Source organism: Nerophis ophidion, linkage group LG15 (genome assembly GCF_033978795.1).
Source record: "Nerophis ophidion isolate RoL-2023_Sa linkage group LG15, RoL_Noph_v1.0, whole genome shotgun sequence".
In the NCBI taxonomy this organism is placed as follows: domain Eukaryota; kingdom Metazoa; phylum Chordata; class Actinopteri; order Syngnathiformes; family Syngnathidae; genus Nerophis; species Nerophis ophidion.
The window spans coordinates 32,692,454-32,715,123 of record NC_084625.1 but is presented as its reverse complement, the minus strand read 5'-3'; the positions used below and the strand labels follow the sequence as shown (position 1 = coordinate 32,715,123).

Genomic DNA, 22,670 nt, shown 5'->3' with positions numbered 1-22,670 from the left:
CAGAGCTTGGTCCGCATTGCTGGCAGTAAGTCAAACACGTTTCCAGTGAGGGTTGGACTCCGCCAAGGCTGTCCTTTGTCACCGATTCTGTTCATAACTTTTATGGACAGAATTTCTAGACGCAGCCAAGGCGTTGAGGGGTTCCGGTTTGGTGGCCACGGGATTAGGTCTCTGCTTTTTGCAGATGATGTAGTCCTGATGGCTTCATCTGGCCGGGATCTTCAGCTCTCACTGGATCGGTTCGCAGCCGAGTGTGAAGCGACCGGAATGAGAATCAGCACCTCCAAGTCCGAGTCCATGGTTCTTGCCCGGAAAAGGGTGGAGTGCCATCTCCGGGTTGGGGAGGAGACCCTGCCCCAAGTGGAGGAGTTCAAGTACCTAGGAGTCTTGTTCACGAGTGGGGGAAGAGTGGATCGTGAGATCGACAGGCGGATTGGTGCGGCGTCTTCAGTAATGCGGACGTTGTATCGATCCGTTGTGGTGAAGAAGGAGCTGAGCCGGAAGGCAAAGCTCTCAATTTACCGGTCGATCTACGTTCCCATCCTCACCTATGGTCATGAGCTTTGGGTCATGACCGAAAGGATAAGATCACGGGTACAAGCGGCCGAAATGAGTTTCCTCCGCCGGGTGGCGGGGCTCTCCCTTAGAGATAGGGTGAGAAGCTCTGCCATCCGGGAGGAACTCAAAGTAAAGCCGCTGCTCCTCCACATCGAGAGGAGCCAGATGAAGTGGTTCGGGCATCTGGTCAGGATGCCACCCGAACGCCTCCCTAGGGATGTGTTTAGGGCACGTCCAGCTGGTAGGAAGCCACGGGGAAGACCCAGGACACGTTGGGAAGACTATGTCTCCCGGCTGGCCTGGGAACGCCTCGGGATCCCCCGGGAAGAGCGAGACGAAGTGGCTGGAGATAGGGAAGTCTGGGCTTCCCTGCTTAGGCTGCTGCCCCCGCGACCCGACCTCGGATAAGCGGAAGATGATGGATGGATGGATAGGTTAGCATGCTGGAAGGCTAATATTTTTTCCTCACCGTTATTTTTCACCAATGACAATCAGCCAATCATAATGCTTTTAAAACAGGCAGCTGTGTGGGCTGCTTTGAGCAAGTTATATGACTTTTAAGGGTTACAGCTGCAAAATTTGCAAAAGAAAAAATAACTTCAAATGTTAGCATGCTGGAAGGCTAATATTTTTTCCTCACCATTATTTTTCACCAATGACAATCAGCCAATCATAATGCTTTTAAAACAGGCAGCTGTGTGGGCTGCTTTAAGGTCCTTCCACCCTCATTGGGGTCCTTCAGGCATTAGAGGGGCTGTCACGCCAAATGTCTTCCTGGGGGCATGTTTTTGTAGGGGGGAAGAATTTTGGCGTGACAGCGCCAACGCAGACGGCCTATTGTAGCGCTGCATTGATAGCAGTGAGCTAATGATAGCTTATGCTGCTAGTTTTCAAGGGAGTGAAACACAAAGGAGGTGGAATCCAAAGATGCGTGGGCGAAGGGTAAGTTGATAGTCTTTAATGACAACATTTCACAGCAGGACTAGCAGTAGCAAAAAACTATGGTGCCACAACCAACTGGGGGGGCACCACGAAAAAGGAAAGAGCAAAAAGTAACCAAGCAAAATGCTGACGTCTGGGTGAAAATCTGAGAATGTTATCCTGGGGAGTGTCGCGTAGCGCAGGGCAGGCTACACACAAGGATTCAGGATTACAAAAGTTTAGCTGGGAAACACAGGAGGAGGCCGCGTGGCATGGATACAGCACAATGAATCTCCCAGTGCTACCAGCTGGGCATGGCCGGACTAAATACCCATGGTGATGAGAATCAGCTGCGGCGCACTCGACACCACGCCCACCCTGGAAGTGCTGGCACGGAAACATAGAAGTAAGACTCATCAAACACTCTGACAAACCAACAGATCATCACCACATTTAACGTAACCTAAACCATACTGACCAGATGACTGGTGTGACACTGTTGTTGACACACTAAGCCAGCGGCTGCTTCTGCTTCATCTCAAACTTGCTAAAAAGAAATTGTACAAACCCCGTTTCCATGTGAGTTGGGAAGTTGTGTTAGATGTAAATATAAACGGAATACAATCATTTGCAAATCATTTTCAACCCATATTCAGTTGAATATGCTACAAAGACAACATAATTGATGTTCCAACAGATAAACTTTTTTTTTATTGCAAATAATCATTAACTTTAGAATTTGATGCCAGCAACAGCAACATCTGACAAAGAAGTTGGGAAATGTGGCAATAAATACTGATAAAGTAGAGGAATGCTCATCAAACACTTATTTGGAACATCCCACAGGTGTGCAGGCTAATTGGGAACAGGTGGGTGCCGTGATTGGGTATAAAAACAGCTTCCCAAAAGAAAGGATGGGGCGAGGTACACCCCTTTGTCCACGACTGCGTGAGCAAATCGTCAAACAGTTTAAGAACAACGTTTCTCAAAGTGCAATTGCAAGAAATTTAGGGATTTCAACATCTACGGTCTATTATATCATCAAAAGGTTCAGAGAATCGGGAGATATCACTCCACGTAAGCGGCATGGCCTGAAACCAACATTGAATGACCATGACCTTCGATCCCACAGACTGCACTGTATCAAAAACCAACATCAATCTCTAAAGGACATCACCACATGGGCTCATGAACACTTCAGAAAACCACTGTCACTAAATACAGTTCGTCGCTACATTTGTAAGTGCAAGTTAAAGCTCTACTATGCAAAGCCATTTATCAAGAACATCCAGAAACGCAGCTGGCTTCTCTAGGCCCGAGATCATCTAAGATGGACTGATGCAAAGTGGAAAAATGTTCTGTGGTCTGACAAGTCCACATTTCAAATCGTTTTTGCAAATATTCGACTTTGTGTCATCCGGACCACAGGGGAAGCGAACCATCCAGACTGTTATCGACAAAAAGTTGATGATATGGGGGTGCATTAGTGCCCAAGGCATGGGTAACTTACACATCTGTGAAGACACCATTAATGCTGAAAGGTACATGCAGGTTTTGGAACAACATTCGCCCCCATCTAAGCGCCATATTTTTCATGGACGCCCCTGTTTATTTCAGCAAGACAATGCCAAGCCACATTCAGCACGTGTTACAATTTCGTGGCTTCGTAAAAAAAAAGAGTGCGGGTACTTTCTTGGCCCGCCTGCACTCCAGACCTGTCTCCCATCGAAAATGTGTGGCGCATTATGAAGCGTAAAATACGAAAGCGGAGACCCCGGACTGTTGAACGACTGAAGCTCTACATAAAACAAGACTGGGAAAGAATTCCACTTTCAAAGCTTCAACCATTATTTTCCTCAGTTCCCAAACGTTTATTGAGTGTTGTTAAAAGAAAAGGTGATGTAACACAGTGGTGAACATGCCCTTTCCCAACTACTTTAGCACATGTTGCAGCCATGAAAATCTAAGTTAATTATTATTTGCAAAAAAATAAAATAAAGTTTGAGTTTGAACATCAAATATCTTGTCTTTGTGGTGCATTCAACTGAATATGGGTTGAAAAGGATTTGCAAATCATTGTATTCCGTTCATATTAATATCTAACACAATTTCCCGACTCATATGGAAACGGGGTTTGTAATTCCTATCTTGTTTAAAAATATATTGATATATCTTACAAATTCGATATTCCGCCCAGCCCTAGCATCCTGTCGGTTGACATCCCAGCGAGAGTGGAAATTCTACAGTAAATGTTTGTTTTATTATGGTTAGTTTGTATGTTTAGCACCTAGCAATGCTGCAGATGTTAAAATGTTTCAATGAAGCTGCATTCCTTAGGCACTCTGCTATTAAAACTTATTGCTCATCCTCTTTGTGTTTGGGTTGAAAAAAAAAAGGTTCTGGATCATAATTGTTTCGAAAGTAATCGTTGGCTCTCACAAATTCTGCTTGATTTGCATTGTTGTTGGTGGGAAAATCATCTGTGGTTACCATTTCTTTGTCACGGATCACATGGCTGGGATATTAACTCTCAAAGTGGCTCGCTTTGTAAGAATAATACTAAATTGATCAGATCTATTCATGCGCCAACTTTGGACGTCTTTTGGTGTCATAAATCAGACATATATGATAATCACTTCAATATAGAGGCAACTTGTCTTTCCACTCTACTATTACTTTAAAGCTGCTTTTCCGTGTCTCCATCTATTCACAACTGATTAAATGTACAACAAACATGTCCTGTCCGTGGTTTTCGGAACGATATGTGTCTGAAAATATTTACGCTTTCATCGTGTCCGAATTTCTAGCTTCGAAGCTAGCTTTGCGCATCAGTCACTAAAAGAAGTGCAGCTTCAACAAGACAATTACTGCAATTAACTCCTGTTCCAACTATACGGCGACTGTCAAGTTGCCGAACTTTTAAAAGTACATTTTAGCGTTTCAGCACATTGAAGCCCAGTTCCAGCTAAAAGGAATTACACCAAACAAAACAATGTATTTTCACATAGTAGCAGACCCAGATATACTTCAACAACGACTAGAGCAACATTGCGCTGCTGGAGGATTCACAGGCAAATAGAGTAATACCCATATTCAAAGTGTTCTTTATTGGGTCGTTTCTACTGTCAGGAATATAGAAGGCAGACCTTAGCCTTGCTGTCCCTAAATGGCCTCTGGAAAAACCAACCTGAATAAATGTAGAGAAAGATGACTGCTCTTTTTGTCAGTGCCTCACAAATTTGTCCCTCTCTCCCAGAGGTGGGTAGAGTTGAAAGAGATGGTACTCAAGTAAGAGTACCGTTACGTTAGAGCAGGGGTGCCCAAACTCTTTCCACTGAGTGCAACAGACTGACAAATAAAAGGATGCTAGGGCCAATTTTGTGTTTTTTACCTTGAAAACCAATACAATATATAGATTTATTTAAAAGAAATAGAAAATGCAATTTTGGTAGACATTTTGTATGAGTGCTGAAAAGGCCGAAGCCGAACTCAAATGCTAACTGTTAGCATGCTGGCCAGAAGGCACCAAGTATAAATAGATATGAGCAAATTAAGCTAAAAAAGCTAGCATGCTAACAGTACCTTGAAATTAGAAAAGCACTATACAAGTATAACCCATTTACCATCTAAAATGATACCTCCGTTATGTGCTGTTGCCCAGGGTTTATCTGTTAGTAATCCGTTAACAGTACTATGTTAACATGCTAACAATAGCATGCTTACAGTTAATATTAGTGAAATACCAAAACATATTACACCAAGGTATATCTGTTAAAAGCGATCATGCTAATGTTAACATGCTAACATATTGTAGCGTCCCGGAAGAGTTGGTGTCGCAAGGGGTTCTGGGTATTTGTGTTGTTGTGTTTCTGTTGCTTTGCGGTGCTGATGTTCTCCCGAAATGCATTTGTTGTTCTTGTTTGGTGTGATTCACAGTGGGGTGCATGTTTGTGACAGTTTTGGTGTTGTTTATGCGGCCACCATAAGTGTGACCTGTGGGGCTGTTGACTAAGTACGCATTGCTTTCACTTGTGTGTGTGTGTTCAAAATTAACGTGATCATTAAAGTTGGTAATGATCGTACAACGTGTCAGCATTTCTTGATGTCTTTGAGTAGAAACTTTTAAAAAATCCCGTCCAACGCTACATTGGTGTCAGAAGTGGGATGGCTTTCTCAGAGAAACTTGAGGATCTCATCAAATGCCTGGAGAATGCACTTCCGAATGAAGATCAACTACCTCATCACCAGGAAGAGGAAAGGAACAAGCACCGCCATGGTGGATTGGAGGCTCCACTACCTCAGCGCCAAGTAAGGGAGAGGAACTTGCGCCGCCCTAGTGGACTGGAGGCCCATCTACTTGGAGGAAGAATGGAAGCTCAATCTGATGGGACAAGAGTGGAAGTGCAACCGGATGGAGGAAGTGCACCTCGTGTGGGAAGGAGTGCCAGGCTGATGGTGGACACAAATTCACTGCGAGATGACTACAGGCCAAGCATCGCCACACCAAAGCTTCCTCACTATAGTGGAGAAGGCTCTATTGAATCCTTCCTCCTTCAGGTCCAGCTAGCAGCACGTTTAAATGGCTGGTCTGATGTGGCAACCGCAGGGCATGTGGCACTGTCCCTGGAAGGCCCAGCCCTACAGTGTTTAGTCGATTTACAAGAGGAGGAATTGGCTGATTGGCATGCCATGCGCGAGGCTCTTCAACGACGTTACGGGCGACCAATCCATGCAGACGAAGCACGAGAGCAGCTGTACAAGCGGCGACGCCTTTTGGGAGAAAGTCTCAGAGCTTATGCTGCGGACCTTCGCCGTCTGGTGCAAAGGGGCCACCCAGCGTTTCCAGAAGTATTACAAGAAGAGCTCACCGTGCAAGCTTTTGTCCGTGGTCTACAGCCTGAACGACTTCGAGAACACCTCAGACTGTTTGCTAAACACTCTCTCTCTGCCGCATTGACTGAAGCCGAATGTGTGGAGCACGTCCTGTGTCCAGATGGCCGCCGTGATGTTCCGCGAGTCCGCCAGGCTGGATGTGACGAGACGGAACGAGAGGGAGCCGGCCAAGTGACTGCAACGCCACGGCTACGCTCCTCCCGGAGGAGGCAGACCGAAGTGGACTGTTACCGCTGCGGTGTCCCTGGCCACATTGCCAGACACTGTCCAGCCCCTTCCCCCATTGATGTTGCTGCTGAGGTGTCGTCAAACTAGAGAGGGGTGTCAGTGTCGGGGAACTGACACCCGGGATGGTTTCTACTGTACCCGAGGGTGACGCACAGCGCCTGGGCCGCCTGGGCAGGGCCCGGGGGCTATACCTGGAATGTGAGCTTGATGGAACGGTCTGTAGAGCAGCCCTGGTTGACACGGGGTCCATTATCTCCATCATCCGGCCGGGTGTCCTTCCCCACTTGCAGCACAGCTTGCCACCAGGCTGGACAATCACCAACACCCAAATTACAAGAGTCACAGGAAGCAACGCCGCCATGCTGGGCCAAGGGACAGTGTGCATTAAGGTGGCGGACCAAGAGAGACGACACCCATTCTGGCTGGCTGACATTCAAGACCCCTGCATTGTTGGACTTGACCTGTTGGAGATGTGGGGAGCCGTGGTCGATGTATCTAGGGCCATGCTTCATCTTGGTGAGAAAACAATCACCCTTCAGGGGACTGATGAGCCCGGCGCCTGCAGAGTGACAGCCCCCACAGAGCCATCCCCTGCTACGGCCTTCATGGTGGACCAGGAGAAGTCTCAACCTAACCCTTCTACTAATAGGCCGCCTACTAAAGAGATTCAGCAAGCTATTGCAGAACTGTTAGAGCGAAGCAGTTAAGGCCTGTATACCAATCAACAGGACCGACTGAAAAGCTTACTAAATGCCTTCCAGGACATTTTTGCAGTGAAAGATGAAGACTGCACGCACACCAGTCTCGTACTCCACGACATCGACACAGGAGACGCACGACCAATCCGGCTTCACCCACGCCGTCTGCCCCTTGCCAAACGAGTGGCTGCCCAGGAGAAAATTGAGGAGATGCGCCAGGCGGGCATCATCGAGCCCTCCAGTAGTCCATGGGCAGCACCCGCAGTTCTGGTCAAGAAGAAGGACGGCTCGTGGCGGTTCTGTGTCGACTACAGACGGCTCAACGATGTAACCCGCAAGGATTCCTACCCGTTGCCGTGCATAGATGATGCGTTGGACTACATAACTGGCTCCTCCTGGTTCAGCTCCCTGGATCTCCACAGCGGCTTTTGGCAGGTGGAGTTGGCTGCCGAAGCTCGACCAAAGACAGCATTCACGATAGGTCAAGGACTCTGGCAGTTCAAGGTGATGCCATTTGGGCTTTGCAACGCACCCGCCACTTTTGAGCGGTTGATGGAGAGAGGGCTGGCATCCATTCCCCGTGATCGCTGTGTGGTATACCTGGATGACCTCCTGGTGCATGCTGCAGGATTTAAGGGGGCTCTACAGAACCTCCAGCATGTGTTTCAAGCCATTCGTCAGGCTGGGCTGCGATTGAACCCCAAAAAGTGCCATTTGCTTCGGCGTGAAGTTTCCTTCCTGGGGCATGTCGTTAGTGGGCAAGGTGTTGCCACTGATCCAGCCAAGGTTGCTACTGTCCGTGACTGGCCAACGCCAAGAGATGTTAAAGAGCTGCGGAGTTTCCTAGGACTGGCCTCCTATTACCGGAGATTCATCAAGGACTTTGCAACCATCGCTGGCCCCTTGCACCAGCTCACACACAAGGGACAGTTATTTGAATGGACTGACAGCTGCAATGAGGCCTTTGCACATCTGCGAGAGGCCTTGGTCCGACCCCCGGTGTTGGCCTACCCAGACCCCAGCCGACTTTTCGTGGTTGATACAGATGCCAGTGATGTCGGTGTGGGGGTTGTGCTGTCACAGGAAGGGAATCACGGCGAGCAGGTGGTGGCCTTTTACAGTCGGGGGTTGAGCAAGCCAGAGCGGGACTACTGCGTCACTCGTCAGGAATTGTTGGCCATTGTCCTCGGCCTTCGCCATTTCCATCCCTACCTTTATGGTCAAAGGTTTGTGTTGCGGACGGATCACGCCTCCCTCACCTGGTTGCTGAACTTCAAGGAACCCGAGGGGCAGCTTGCCAGGTGGGTCGAGCTCTTGCAGGAATATGACTTCACGATTTCTCATCAACCAGGCCGCCTGCATGGCAACGCTGACGCGCTGTCCAGACGTCCCTGTGAGGAGGCGTGACGTTTCTGCCGGCGGGCGCAGGAGCGGTGCATGCCAGACCCGTCAGTAGCTGCAGTCAGGCAACATGACATCACGGTCGGCCTGGACTGCTTCACCCCCCAACAATTGATCGACCATCAAAGGCAAGACCCAGTGCTTGAGAGAGCTCGCAGCTGGGTGGGGGCACAGCGGCGGCCGGAATGGGCCACAGTGGTTCACTTGGACACTGAGACCAAAGCACTGTACTCCCAGTGGGACAGCCTCCTGTTGTCTCGCGACCTGCTGTATCGTCGCTGGGAAGCCCCGACAGGACAACATGGTGCCCTCCAACTCGTGGTACCCCGTGTGCTGCGGCCTCAGGTCCTCGAAGTGATGCATGGCTTCCCAGGGACTGGCCATTTTGGAGTGACCAAGACCTTGCTCCGACTGAGGCAGCGTTTTTACTGGCCAGGCTGTCGCCGTGACGTAGAGAGGCATGTACATCGCTGTGATGCATGCACCGCAAAGAAAGGTCCCACGCGCCGCTGCCATGCTCCCTTACAGCAGTTCCAGGTGGGGGCCCCTATGGAACGAGTGGGTCCGGACATTCTAGGCCCGTTCCCGGTCACTGATAGCGGAAACCGCTACATCTTAGTGGCCATGGACTATTTCACAAAGTGGCCCGAAGCGTATGCGGTACCCGACCAGAGCGCTGCGACAACTGCAGAGAGATTGGTTTCGGAGATGTTCTGCCGATTCGGAGCTCCAGAGGAGCTGCACAGCGACCAGGGACGGAACTTCGAGTCCCAGGTATTCCAGGAGGTGTGCCGTCGCCTGGGTGTGAAAAAGACTCGCACCACACCGCTGCATCCCCAGAGCGACGGGTTGGTGGAGCGTTTTAATAGGACTTTGGCCACACAACTTGCCATTCTCACTGACAAGCGGCAGAGAGACTGGGACTTACACCTCCCACTCATTCTTTGGGCCTACAGGACAGCGGTGCAGGAGTCAACACGCTGCACCCCTGCATCATTAATGTTTGGTCACGAACTGCGTACGCCTGTTGATTTGGTTTTTGGCCCAGCCCCAGAACCAGAAGTGAGCGGAGCACCGGGCCTGGACTACTACTACCACCTTGTGGAGCGGCTGCGGGAGGCCCACGAGTTTGCCCGGACCAGTCTAATGGAGGCTGGGGTCCAACAGAAGCGAGCATATGACCTCCGCAGTTGAGGCCAGGCCTTTGAACCCGGCGCACATGTCTGGGTCTACAACCCGGTGAGAAAGAAAGGACTCTCCCCAAAGCTCACTAGCCACTGGGTGGGACCCTGCAAGGTCCTCCAGAGGTTGTCCGACGTGGTCTATCGGATACGACTGGCACCTCGGAACCGGCTGGTGGTGCTGCCCCATACCAGCCATTGGACCAGAGCCGGGGGAACTTGGACTCAAGTACCCTGCCGGAGAGGGAGATACCCCCAGGGAGAAATGAGGATGCCGAAATAACCCCCCCTTCTGACTTACCTGCAGACAGTGGTGGCAGCCAGCCGCCAACAGGGGGGCGTCGACGACGCCAGTTACCTCAGCACCTATGGGACTTTGTGATGAACGCATGGGCTGTTGGGGACAACGAACCCAGCTAGGTGGGGGCTGTGTAGCGTCCCGGAAGAGTTGGTGTCGCAAGGGGTTCTGGGTATTTGTGTTGTTGTGTTTCTGTTGCTTTGCGGTGCTGATGTTCTCCCGAAATGCATTTGTTGTTCTTGTTTGGTGTGATTCACAGTGGGGTGCATGTTTGTGAGTTTTGGTGTTGTTTATGCGGCCACCATAAGTGTGACCTGTGGGGCTGTTGACTAAGTACGCATTGCTTTCACTTGTGTGTGTGTGTTCAAAATTAACATGATCATTAAAGCTGGTAATGATCGTACAACGTGTCAGCATTTCTTGATGTCTTTGAGTAGAGACTTTTAAAGAATCCCGTCCAACGCTACAATATTAAAGGGTCAGTTTGCAACATTTACACAGATGCAGAGAGGACGCCAACTTTCCAATGTATTTTACACAGTATATACCGCTCTCTTACGGATTCTCATACGTAATGATATAACTACAAACATGTGAACACATGCATGCGCATTAGCTTTGGTGTTGTTTGCTAATAATAGCAACTTGGATAGCTAGCTGTGAACGGCTTCCTGCCGCCATCGTGTGGGTTGCATGGATCATTAACGGAAGACATTGCCTTGCACAGGTTTGACTCTTTATTTTTGCAAATAAAAGTCGCTCGCAGTCAGTCGGTCGCTCTTTCAGTGCCTCCTTCTCTGCTCGCGCCGGTCTCCTTTTCAGTCGCCCGTCTTTCCTGTACTGGTCTTCGTCGCTCCGTGGTTTTCCCTCCTCTGCTCGCTCGTCTGATCTTCCGTCTGGTTGTTCGTCTCTCTCTCCTTCTACTTCTGCCACGATTGCCCCTCCCTCTCCCCTTTTATGCTGCAGGAGAAGATGCAGCGATTGAGAGCAGGTGTGTCGTTTACGCACCTGACTCGGAGTGCTACAGCATCGCTCCAGGCGCGCCACGCCTCTCCGCTCCGCCGCACATTCCGTCTCCTGGCCGCCATCATGAGTAGGACCGCCGTTTGTCCTACCCTGCTGTCGGCTTGTCGGCTCCGTCTCTCCACACTACCGTTAACTGTCATTGAATGTATCATAAAAACAGCATGACCGCAAATTGTTCATTGTTTCTCTTAAATTGCTTATTTGTTGACGAAACAGAGTGAGTGTGACCGCCTTTGTTTTCTCTAAGTGGAAGTGGAATTCTTATAGGCAGAAATGTAAATGGTAAATGGGTTATACTGGTATAGCACTTATCCTTTTAAAGGCCTACTGAAATTAGATTTTTTTTTATTCAAATGGGAATAGCAGGTCCATTCTATGTGTAATACTTGATAATTTCGCGATATTGCCATATTTTTGCTGAAAGGATTTAGTAGAGAACATCCACGATAAAGTTCGCAACTTTTGGTCGCTACTAAAAAAAGCCTTGCCTGTACTGGAAGTAGAAGCCGATGTGCGCGTGACGTCACCGGTGTGAGGCTTCCTCACATCCGCACATTGATTACAATCATGGACACCAGCAGCGCGAGCGATTCTGACCGAGAAAGCGACAATTTCCCCATTAATTGGAGCAAGGATGAAAGATTTGTGGATGAGGATAGTGAGAGTGAAGGACTAGAAGAAAAAAAAAAAGACGAGGGCAGGAGCGATTCAGATGTTATTAGACACATTTACTGGGATAAATCTGGAAAATCCCTAATCTGATTATTGTGTTACTAGTGTTTTAGTGAGATTATAAAGTCATACCTGAAAGCTGGAGGGGTGTGGTGACCGCCAGTGTCTCTGAGTGAAGCCATGGAGGAGCCAAGAAAGTCGCAGCTGCCTTTTTGACAGCTGCTGCAGGAAGAATGACACAAGCTCTGCTCATGTTTACGGTAAGAGCCAACTTATTACCACAATTTTCTCACCGAAACCTGCCGATTGACATGTGGTAGAGAAACATGTTCGCTTGACCGCTCTGTTCCATAGTAAAGCTTCAAAACAAACAAAGAAACACCGGCTGTGTTTGTGTTGCTACAGCCGGCCGAAATACACCGCTTTCCACCAAATGCATTCTTCTTTGTAGTATCCATTATTACTTGAACAAATTGCAAAAGATTCAGCAACACAGATGTCCAGAATACTGTGTAATTATGCGATTAAATCAGACGACTTTTAGCCGTGAGTGGTGCTGGGATGAAATGTCCGCTACAACCAATAACATCACAAGCACGCGTCATCATTCCGCGACGTTTTCAACAGGTCACTTCGCAGTAAACTTAAAATTGCAATTTAATAAACTAAACCGGCCGTATTGGCATGTGTTGCAATGTTAATATTTCATCATTGATACATAAACTATCAGACTTCGTGGTCGGTAGTAGTGGGTTTCAGTAGGCCTTTAAGGTACTCAAAGTGCTTTGACACTATTTCCACATTTACCCATTCACACACACTTAAACACACATGAACATTTCCACTGACACAGTTGACAGCGAGTGATATAAATTAAACTGACCATAGGTCCTCTTTTCCCCAGACAGGGTCTGTACGGGTTGTCCAGGTGGGGTTTCCTAAATGCCTCAAATGTTCGCCATTTTGAGTCAGGGTTGCGTGTATTTTCAATGTAAGGGGTTGAAAAAAACAAAATAAATTGTGAAGGTGTGCGCACGCAGCAGAATTGGTGAGGAAGGGGCAGAGAGCGCGAAAGAACGAATTGTTTATCAAGGCATACTTGATCAACAGCCATACAGGTCACACTGAGGGTGGCCTTGTAAACAACTTTAACACTGTTACAAATATGCGCCACACTGTGAACCCACACCGAACAAGAATGACAAACACATTTCGGGAGAACATCTGCACCGTAACACAATATAAACACAAAAGAACAAATACCCAGAATACTTTGCAGCACTAAGTCTTCCGGGACGCCACAATATACACCCCTCACTACCTCCTACCCGCCCACATCAACCACGATCACGTCACATCAAATATTCCACTTTGAAAGATAATTTTGGTGGAAGATTTTACATATTTTGTGTGTTTGCCATAAAAAAACAGTTTTGTTTGACAAAAAAGGGCAGAAAACAAACAAACAAAAACAACAACATAAAAAAACTAAAACATTTTGAAATGAGGAATAAATGTGGAGTTGATGTAGACTCCAGAGATTTAAGCATTAAATATAAAAGGTATGTATGCCCTGGCACACCATTATCATCATTTCATGACCCAAGCAAAACCCTTTTTACACTTTTATACTGAAATAAATACACCTACCATTTGTTACATAAAAACATAGAAAAAACTATCAGCAGCGGTAAAGTTTAGATCCATGAAGGAAAGAAGAAAGTGAACGAATATTTATAACTGAATACATTTACATATGTATACACATTTGTCTTCTTTTTATATTACTTCTTTTAATGAATTAAGTAACGTTTATGACAACCTTTTTCCAAAACACAGTGTATAATGTGAGATATGATAGGACAATGCAAACGTTTATAATTTGTTTTCGAAACGCTTACAAAAAAGTGGGACCCCAATAATTCACTGTGGGACCCCATTTTTCTAACTTGATGGGGTCCCATGGACCCCATTTTTGAAAATTCCTAGCGCCAACACTGCTGTCAACAGAGGGGAAAAAATGCTTTATTTAAATAAATATATTATTTATAAAGCAAGTTCAAGTGTCATTAGCCTTGGTGTGCTGCCTGCCTTGGCACGCATATATGTGTCCTCTTTTTGGGATTTCACAATATGGTCAGCCTGTATAAATGTTTTTGTTTCCTAGTTTGTAAGTCAACATTGAATATTTGTGGTGCCTTCTTTCACTGCATGTCACCATTTACAGTGTGTAGTTTGAGTATAATTATGTGACTGCCATACTCCGTTCATTTGGTGAAATAAAGTAAAACGTCACTAGTGCTTAGTTGGAATGGTGAAACAGAGTCATGTGACACAGCCCGCTGGAAGAAGTCTCCTTAACAAGCCAAAATAATAGATATTTGAATGCAGTAGCCAGTGTTTTTTTAAAGGCCTACTGAAACCCACTACTACCCACCACGCAGTCTGATAGTTTATATATCAATGATGAAATATTAACATTGCAACACATGCCAATACAGCCTTTTTAGTTTACTAAATTGCAATTTTAAATTTCCCGGGAGTTTCTTCTTGAAAACGTCGCGTAATGATGACGCGTGACGTCAGGGACTGTTGCGATGCACACACACACATCTAAAAGTCGTCTGCTTTAACCGCATAATTACACAGTATTTTGGAGATCTGTTTTTGTTGAATCTTTTGCAATTTGTTCAATTAATATTGGAGAAGTCAAAGTACAAAGATGGAGTTGGGAAGCTTTAGCCTTTAGCCACACAAACACACAGTGATTCTTTGTTTAAAATTCCCGGAGGTGAAACTTTACTATGGATCACAGCGGTCAAGTGAACATGGATCCCGACCGAATGTCAACCAGCAGGTTTCGGTGAGAAAATTGTGGTAAAAAGTCGCTTCTTACCGGAGATCAGCTGAGCTTGTACCGTCCATACAGCTGCCGTCTACTTCCCTGAGACACTGGCGTCAAGACAACTGTGGACACACCCCTCCGACTATCAGGTACTGTTAAACTCACTAAAACACTAGCAACACAATAGAAGGATAAGGGATTTCCCAGAATCTTCCTAGTAAATGTGTCTAAAAACATCTGAATCCGTCCCAATGCAATCGCGTTTTGTTTTTTTTAACTTGTTTTTGTTTTTTGTTTTTTTTCTAGTCCGTCGCTATCAACATCCTTAAACACGAATCTTTCATCCTCGGTCAAATTAATGGGGAAATTGTCGTTTTCTTGGTCCGAATAGCTCTTTTTGTTGGAGGCTCCCATTAAAAACAATGTGAGGATGTGAGGAGCCATCAACATGTGACGTCATCGTCTGCGACTTTCGGTAAAGGCAGGGCTTTTCTGTTAGCGACCAAAAGTTGCAAACTTTATCGTCAATGTTCTCTACTAAATCCTTTCAGCAAAAATATGGCAATATCACGATATGATCAAGTATGACACATAGAATGGACCTGCTATCCCCGTTTAAATAAGAAAATCTCATTTCAGTAGGCCTTTAACTATACGGCCCATTGTATATTGTTGCTCGTCTGTGTGATTTGCTCATCCACCTTTTGATAGGTTGGCTGGAATGTGCAACTCGTCGTTCTATTTCCCGGACATTGCCTTCCCATTTCAATTAATCTCTAATCAATGCGGGAGCAGCAAACATGACGTGCGTTGGCCTCCTCGCACGACAACGCATTAATCCGTTTCACAGACCAGTAACGTTGGGAGGGAGGCCAAAATGATGCCAAGCTCCAGTAGTAAAGGTGACACTTAGCTTGGATGCAAGGTAATGATACTAAGCTTAAACTTAGTATCATTTAAACCAGGGGTCACCAACCTTTTTGAAACCAAGAGCTACTTCTTGGGTACTGATTAATGCGAAGGGCTACCAGTTTGATACACACTCAAATAAATTGCCAGAAATAGCCAATGTGCTCAATTTACCTTTAATAAATAAATCTATATATATAAAAAATGGGTTTTTCTGTCTGTCATTCCGTCGTACATTTTTTTTCCTTTTACTGAAGGTTTTTTGTAGAGAATAAATGATTAAAAAAACACTTAATTGAATGGTTTAATACAGGAGAAAACACGAAAAAAATGAAAATAAAATTTTGAAACATAATTTATCTTTAAAATTCAAAATTTAACCGAAAAAAAATAATAGAAAAACTAGCTAAATCGAATCTTTTAGAAAAAAATGAAAACAATTATTTATGGAACATCATTTGTCATTTTTCCTGATTAAGATTAATTTTAGAATTTTGATGACATGTTTTAATTAGGTGAAAATCCAATCTGCACTTTGTTAGAATATATAACAAATTGGACCAAGCAATATTTCTAACAAAGACAAATCCTTATTTCTTCTAGATTTTCCAGAACAAAAGTTTTAAAAGAAATTCAAAAGACTTTTAAATAAGATTTAAATTTGATTCTACAGATTTTCTAGATTTGCCAGAATAATCTTTTTGAATTTTAATCAGAATAAGTTTGAAGAAATATTTCACAAATATTCTTCGTCGAAAAAACAGAAGCTAAAATGAAGAATTAAATTCAAACTTATTTATTATTCTTTACAATAATAAAAAAAAAAAAAAACACTTGAACATTGATTTAAATTGTCAGGAAAGAAGAGGAAGGAATTTAAAAGGTAAAAAGGTATATGTGTTTAAAAATCCTAAAATCATTTTTAAGGTTGTATTTTTTCTCTAAAATTGTCTTTCTGAAAGTTATAAGAAGCAAAATAAAAAAATAAATGACTTTATTTAAACAAGTGAAGACCAAGTCTTTAAAATATTTTCTTGGATTTTCAAATTCTATTTGAGTTTTGTCTCTCTTGGAATTAAAAATGTCGAGCAAAGCAAGACCAGCTTGCTAGTAAATAAATAAAAAATAAAGGCAGCTCACTGGTAAGTACTGCTATTTGAGCTATTTTTAGAACAGGCCAGCGGGCGACTCATCTGGTCCTTACGGGCTACCTGGTGCCCGCAGGCACCGCGTTGGTGACCCCTGATTTAAACTTTATTTATACCTGCACCTTATTGCTTTTTTTTTATCCTGCACTACCAAGAGCTAATGCAACAAAATGTTGTTCTTATTTGTACTGTAAAGTTCAAATTTGAATGACAATAAAAAGGAAGTCTAAGTCTCTAAGTCTAAGTCTAAGTCCATGCCAATTCTAAGCTAAGAGTCATTCTTATCAGCAACTGTTTACTGGAAAAAATTATCACACTAATAGCTGATTTATGGATAGTATGCTGAGCTCCAAGCTCTATTTTAAGATGTGTGGCGAAGCCTAGGCATTTTTATTTTATTCTTTCAAAAGTCGTCCTCCATGAAATGGTGGGCAGCTGCATGCCAATTGAAGCACACTAGGGCTCTATAAAAACATAACTTTGTGGAGTAATAGATTGGGTGAATATATTCCTCACTAACGAGAGCCACTGGTCTTATCTAGAACATCAGTCATTTTCCTCACGGTGGGGACAAGAGTCCAAACTCCATTCTCTTAAGGCCTGAACTTGTGCCGCTGTACTAAACGACAAGGAGCAGCAGCTGAAAAGCACCAGGAGAGCACTTTCATCAACACTTGAAGAGTTGGAAGATATGTGTAGTGTAGACTGAGAAGTGAAGCAAGGGGAAGTGAGAGAGCCACACAGGTGGGCTAACACAGCAGGCTTTAATTAGGAGGCGAAAAGAAGGGCAGCGTTTGGCTTGAAGTCTGCTGTTAAAAAAGAAAAGTGCAAAGGAAGTCACATCACATGACCTTCATGTCACATTTTCCAGTTTTTAATTTGTGTGGCTAATTTTACATGCTTGCAAGGACAAGAGGGCAGCACGGTGGAAGAGGGGTTAGTGCGTCTGCTTCACATTACGAAGGTCCTGAGTAGTCAGGGTTCAATCCCGGGCTCGAGATCTTTCTGTGTGGAGTTTGCATGTTCTTCCCGTGAGTGCGTGGGTTCCCTCCGGGTACTCCGGCTTCCTCCCACTTCCAAAGACATGCACCTGGGGATAAGTTGATTGGCAACACTAAATGGTCCCTAGTGTGTGAATGTGAGTGTTAATGTTGTCTGTCTATCTGTGTTGGCCCTGCGATGAGATGGCGACTTGTCCAGGGTGTACGCCGCCTTCTGCCCGATTGAAGCTGAGATAGGCACCAGCGCCACCTCCGACCCCAAAAGGGAATAAGCGGTAGAAAATGGATGGATGGATGGAGGCAAGGACAAGAAGAGTCATTGCTGCAACAAAGACAGAAAATATGCAGGAAGACTGAAAGGGCTCCCAGCCTTTGTAAAGTTGCCAAAGTTACAGTTAGGGATGTAAGGATGAACGGTATTAATGATAACCACGGTAAAACTCCTGACGGTTAGTATTGCCGTTTTAAATTAAAATTATCGAAAAACCGTGATTGATAACCGCACTTTGATGAACTCAATTACCGAATTACACAAGTTCACTCTCTTAAATGCTAACATGAAAACAATGGACATTAAGTATTTTCTTAAGAAATGACATACCCCAATCTAAACACTCGTAAATGTAATTATATTCAACTGTACACATTCAACCTACAAGATGTGCTCTCTTAAAATGGAGTGATAGTTCTATACTCGAAGGACTACAGAGGATTCTATGGTGCGTTCAAGGACAGCTGAACAGAGTAGGATGCCCAATGCCCGCAAGCAATAAATAATAATGGATTTTATTGGTTACGCACTTTTAATTTAAATAAATCTTAAACAATAAACAGTTTAACCATTAAAACCGATAAAATACAAAAATCGAAAACACTACCAGTGAAGCATAAAAAAAAAAAAAATACAGAATAGTTGGTTTTCTAACAGTTTGTCTATTAATTTTAGTTATTTAAAAAAAAATAACTCGGTCAAAAGATTTAAGTGTGTCTATAAGTACTTAGTGAGCACATTCAACAATACCCTGATAATATTAACCCTGATCATTTTGGTCACTATAACGGTCTGTGATATTAAATTTTCATTTCGCTACATCCCTGGTTACGGGTGTAGAGTAGGGGTGGGAAAAATAATGGCATTATATATTTTAATTTTTCTCATTTATGATGTCTTGTAACGCAAAGATGAATTCCGCATGTCCACTCCGCAAAGTGTAGCACAGAGTACAGTAGTAAACAGTAATGAAGTAAAGGATTTTTTTTACATTATGTAAAAAATGCAATATATATATATATATATATATATATATATATATATATATATATATATATATATATATTTATATATATATATATATATATATATATATATATATATATATATATATATATATATTTATATATATATATATATATATATATATAGCATTTCCCCCAGAAAATTTGTTAGTTAAGATTTGTTAGTTTAAGGGGAACATTATCACTATTTCTGAAGGGTTAAAACCAATAAAAATCAATTCCCAGTGGCTTATTTTATTTTTCGAAGTTTTTCTCCAAATTTTACCCATCACGCAATATCCCGAAAAAAGCTTCAAAGTGCCTGATTTTTACCATCAGTATATATCCACCCGTCCATTATCCTGTGACGTCACAGCGTGAAACAACCAGACACAAATATGGCAGATAGCACAGAAAGGTATAGCGATATTAGCTCGGTTTCAGACTCGGATTTCAGCGGCGTAAGCGATTCAACAGATTACGCATGTATTGAAACGGATGTTTGGAGTGTGGAGGCAGGTAGCGAAAACGAAATTGAAGAAGAAACTGAAGCTATTGAGATATATCACGACAGACAGCGGCACGGGAGGAAGCGAGGACGAATTCGGCGATCGCCTTCTAACCAACGATTGGTATGTGTTTGTTTGGCATTAAATGTGGGTGGGGGGAAAGGCTGGATTCAAATATAACTACAAATGAGGCATAATGATGCAATATGTACATACAGCTAGCCTAAATAGCATGTTAGCATTGATTAGCTTGCAGTCATGCCGTGACCAAATATGTCTAATTAGCTCACTCCACATAAGTCATTAACATCAACAAAACTCACCTTTGTGCATTAATGCACAACCTTATAAGTTTGGTGGACAAAATGAGACAGAAAAAGAAGTGGCATGAATCACGTCTTAGCCAACATATCCAGGGGGTTTACCTCGCTCGTCTGCAGGCTCATCTGCCGGCTCGTCTGCCGTAATTGCTTGCCGTGCTCCGTCGTCCCTAAATAGCTCGCACTTCGGCAGATTCAGTGGTCTATTTTCCAATATTGCAGATTTCGTTGCTTTTATCATTGGAAATGCTTCTACTTTGAGTGTCGCAGAATATCCACACATTCTTGCCATCTCTGTCGTAGCATAGCTGTCGTCGGTAAAGTGTGCAGAACAAACGAAGGACTTTCGCATCTTTTGGCCACTGGTGCAACTTGAATCCGTCTCTGTTTGTGTTGTTACACCCTCCAAAAACACATCAACTAGGCATGATGTCTCCAAGGTACGGGAAAACAGTCGAAAAAATGGAAAATAACAGAGCTGATTTGATTTGGTGCGTGTAATAAGATTAAGAAAATGGCAGATTGCTTCATGTTGTGACGTCACGGGTGAAAGGTCATCGCTCCGACAGGCTATCAATTGAAAGGCGTTTAAATCGCCAAATTCACCCTTTTAGAGTTCGGAAATCGGTTAAAAAAACATGTGGTCTTTTTTCTGCAACATCAAGGTATATATTGACGCTTACATAGGTCTGGTGATAACGTACCCCTTTAAGGTTGTGTCTCTCCAGGGGGAAGGGGTTGGGAAACAGCGTAAGGAACAGTGTAACTCAGCCTGTCGCCATCACGTCTCCATCTCATCGCTGCCAACACAGCCTGGGGAGGCAAAAGACGACAAACTGTGGTGACGTAAGCCGGCTTCTTCGCGTGAGGAAGCCTTCAATTTTTGGTTGGGTTTTCCGCTCCATATGCTGAATGGCGATATACTATATATATATCTATATCAATATTTTTTCCGTAAAAGTAAACACAATACACAAAACAGTCCTAGTTACCTGAGATACAAAGTATGTCATTATTATGACTTACTATGTCAATATTTTTGACTTACTAATTTACCAAATCAAAATAATGACAAAGTATTGACTTACTAAGTCAAAATAATGACTTAAGTCAAATTAATGACTTACTGCAAGTAAGTTTTTGCAATAAGCATTTGAAAAAAAGAGTTAAAAGTGGGGCCAGATGCTGACGTATGTTCAACTCATCATGCTTAATTTATTACAGCATTTGAGAAGCTTGTAGTGGATTTTTATTATGTAAATGTTATATTTTTATCAACATGTAGCAGGGACCCTGCCATTCAACCAGGCTGCTACATTACTAATGATTAATGTAACTATAGCTGAAAAAAAATGGTACATTAGCAATAGGAGAGACCATTCATCCCTGAACACCATGGAGTTCATGTAGGCTTTGTGATGGAGTTACCTTATTATATAGCCCTTTGAGACACTAGTGATTTAGGGCTATATAAGTAAACATTGATTGATTGATTGATATCAACTATCAGAGACAGCTTTAGGAAACTCTTCATTTAACATAATGTTGTTTTTTGCTGCTTCAACACAGCTCAATCAACACAGAAAAAGGTAAAGTGAAATAACTTAGTTGTTAACTATAGGTCAATAACGCTTGTCTTTCTCTCAGACAGACACACACACATGCATGCACGCACACACACTGCAAAATGAGCTAACGTTACGCTAAAAGCTAATTAGCCTTCACCTCAAGGACTGCGAGCGAGCTGAGCTGCCGCTTATTTTTTAGAACGTCAAAGGGGTCATAGTGATGTTGACTGGGAGGTGTTTTTTATAATTTGGGGAGAGCCCGCTGCCTTATGCGCCTGCTAAACACCTTTCTGCTAACCCCTCAATACATTTGAATTCAAATGTATTGAATTCAAATTCAATACATTTGAATTTTTTTTTTTTTTTGGTTGCTGTTAGTATTACCAGCAACCTCGCCGAGGTTATTGTGGGCGTGGTCTCTTGTCCATTGACTTTGCATTGGTGCCGTGGTGCCGTGGTGCCGAGGTTGCTGGTAATACTAACAGCAACCAAAAAAAAAAAAAAATTCAAAAAATGTATGTGTCTCATTGCCCCCCCTCAGTCCCCCCAAGGGGGGATGGCTTTTTTGATAGTCATGGTGCCGAGGTTATTGTGGGCGTGGTCTCTTGTCCATTGACTTTGCATTGGTGCCGTGGTGCCGTGGTGCCGAGGTTGCTGGTAATACTAACAGCAACCAAAAAAAAAAAAAAATTCAAAAAATGTATGTGTCTCATTGCCCCCCCTCAGTCCCCCCAAGGGGGGATGGCTTTTTTGATAGTCATGGTGCCGAGGTTATTGTGGGCGTGGTCTCTTGTCCATTGACTTTGCATTGGTGCCGTGGTGCCGTGGTGCCGAGGTTGCTGGTAATACTAACAGCAACCAAAAAAAAAAAAAAATTCAAAAAATGTATGTGTCTCATTGCCCCCCCTCAGTCCCCCCAAGGGGGGATGGCTTTTTTGATAGTCATGGTGCCGAGGTTATTGTGGGCGTGGTCTCTTGTCCATTGACTTTGCATTGGTGCCGTGGTGCCGTGGTGCCGAGGTTGCTGGTAATACTAACAGCAACCAAAAAAAAAAAAAAATTCAAAAAATGTATGTGTCTCATTGCCCCCCCTCAGTCCCCCCAAGGGGGGATGGCTTTTTTGATAGTCATGGTGCCGAGGTTATTGTGGGCGTGGTCTCTTGTCCATTGACTTTGCATTGGTGCCGTGGTGCCGTGGTGCCGAGGTTGCTGGTAATAC

At 44.1% G+C, this 22,670-nt stretch overlaps 1 long non-coding RNA gene across 1 annotated transcript in view; it reads left to right on the top strand.

Annotated features, from left to right (window-relative positions):
- The first annotated feature begins 1,347 nt into the window (after positions 1–1,347).
- The window catches only part of LOC133569853 (uncharacterized), a 34,348-nt gene continuing 13,025 nt past the window's right edge, over positions 1,348–22,670 (top strand). The window contains exon 1 of the long non-coding RNA XR_009809940.1: positions 1,348–1,500. This is a non-coding gene — a long non-coding RNA (uncharacterized LOC133569853). The remainder of the gene's footprint in view (positions 1,501–22,670) is intronic.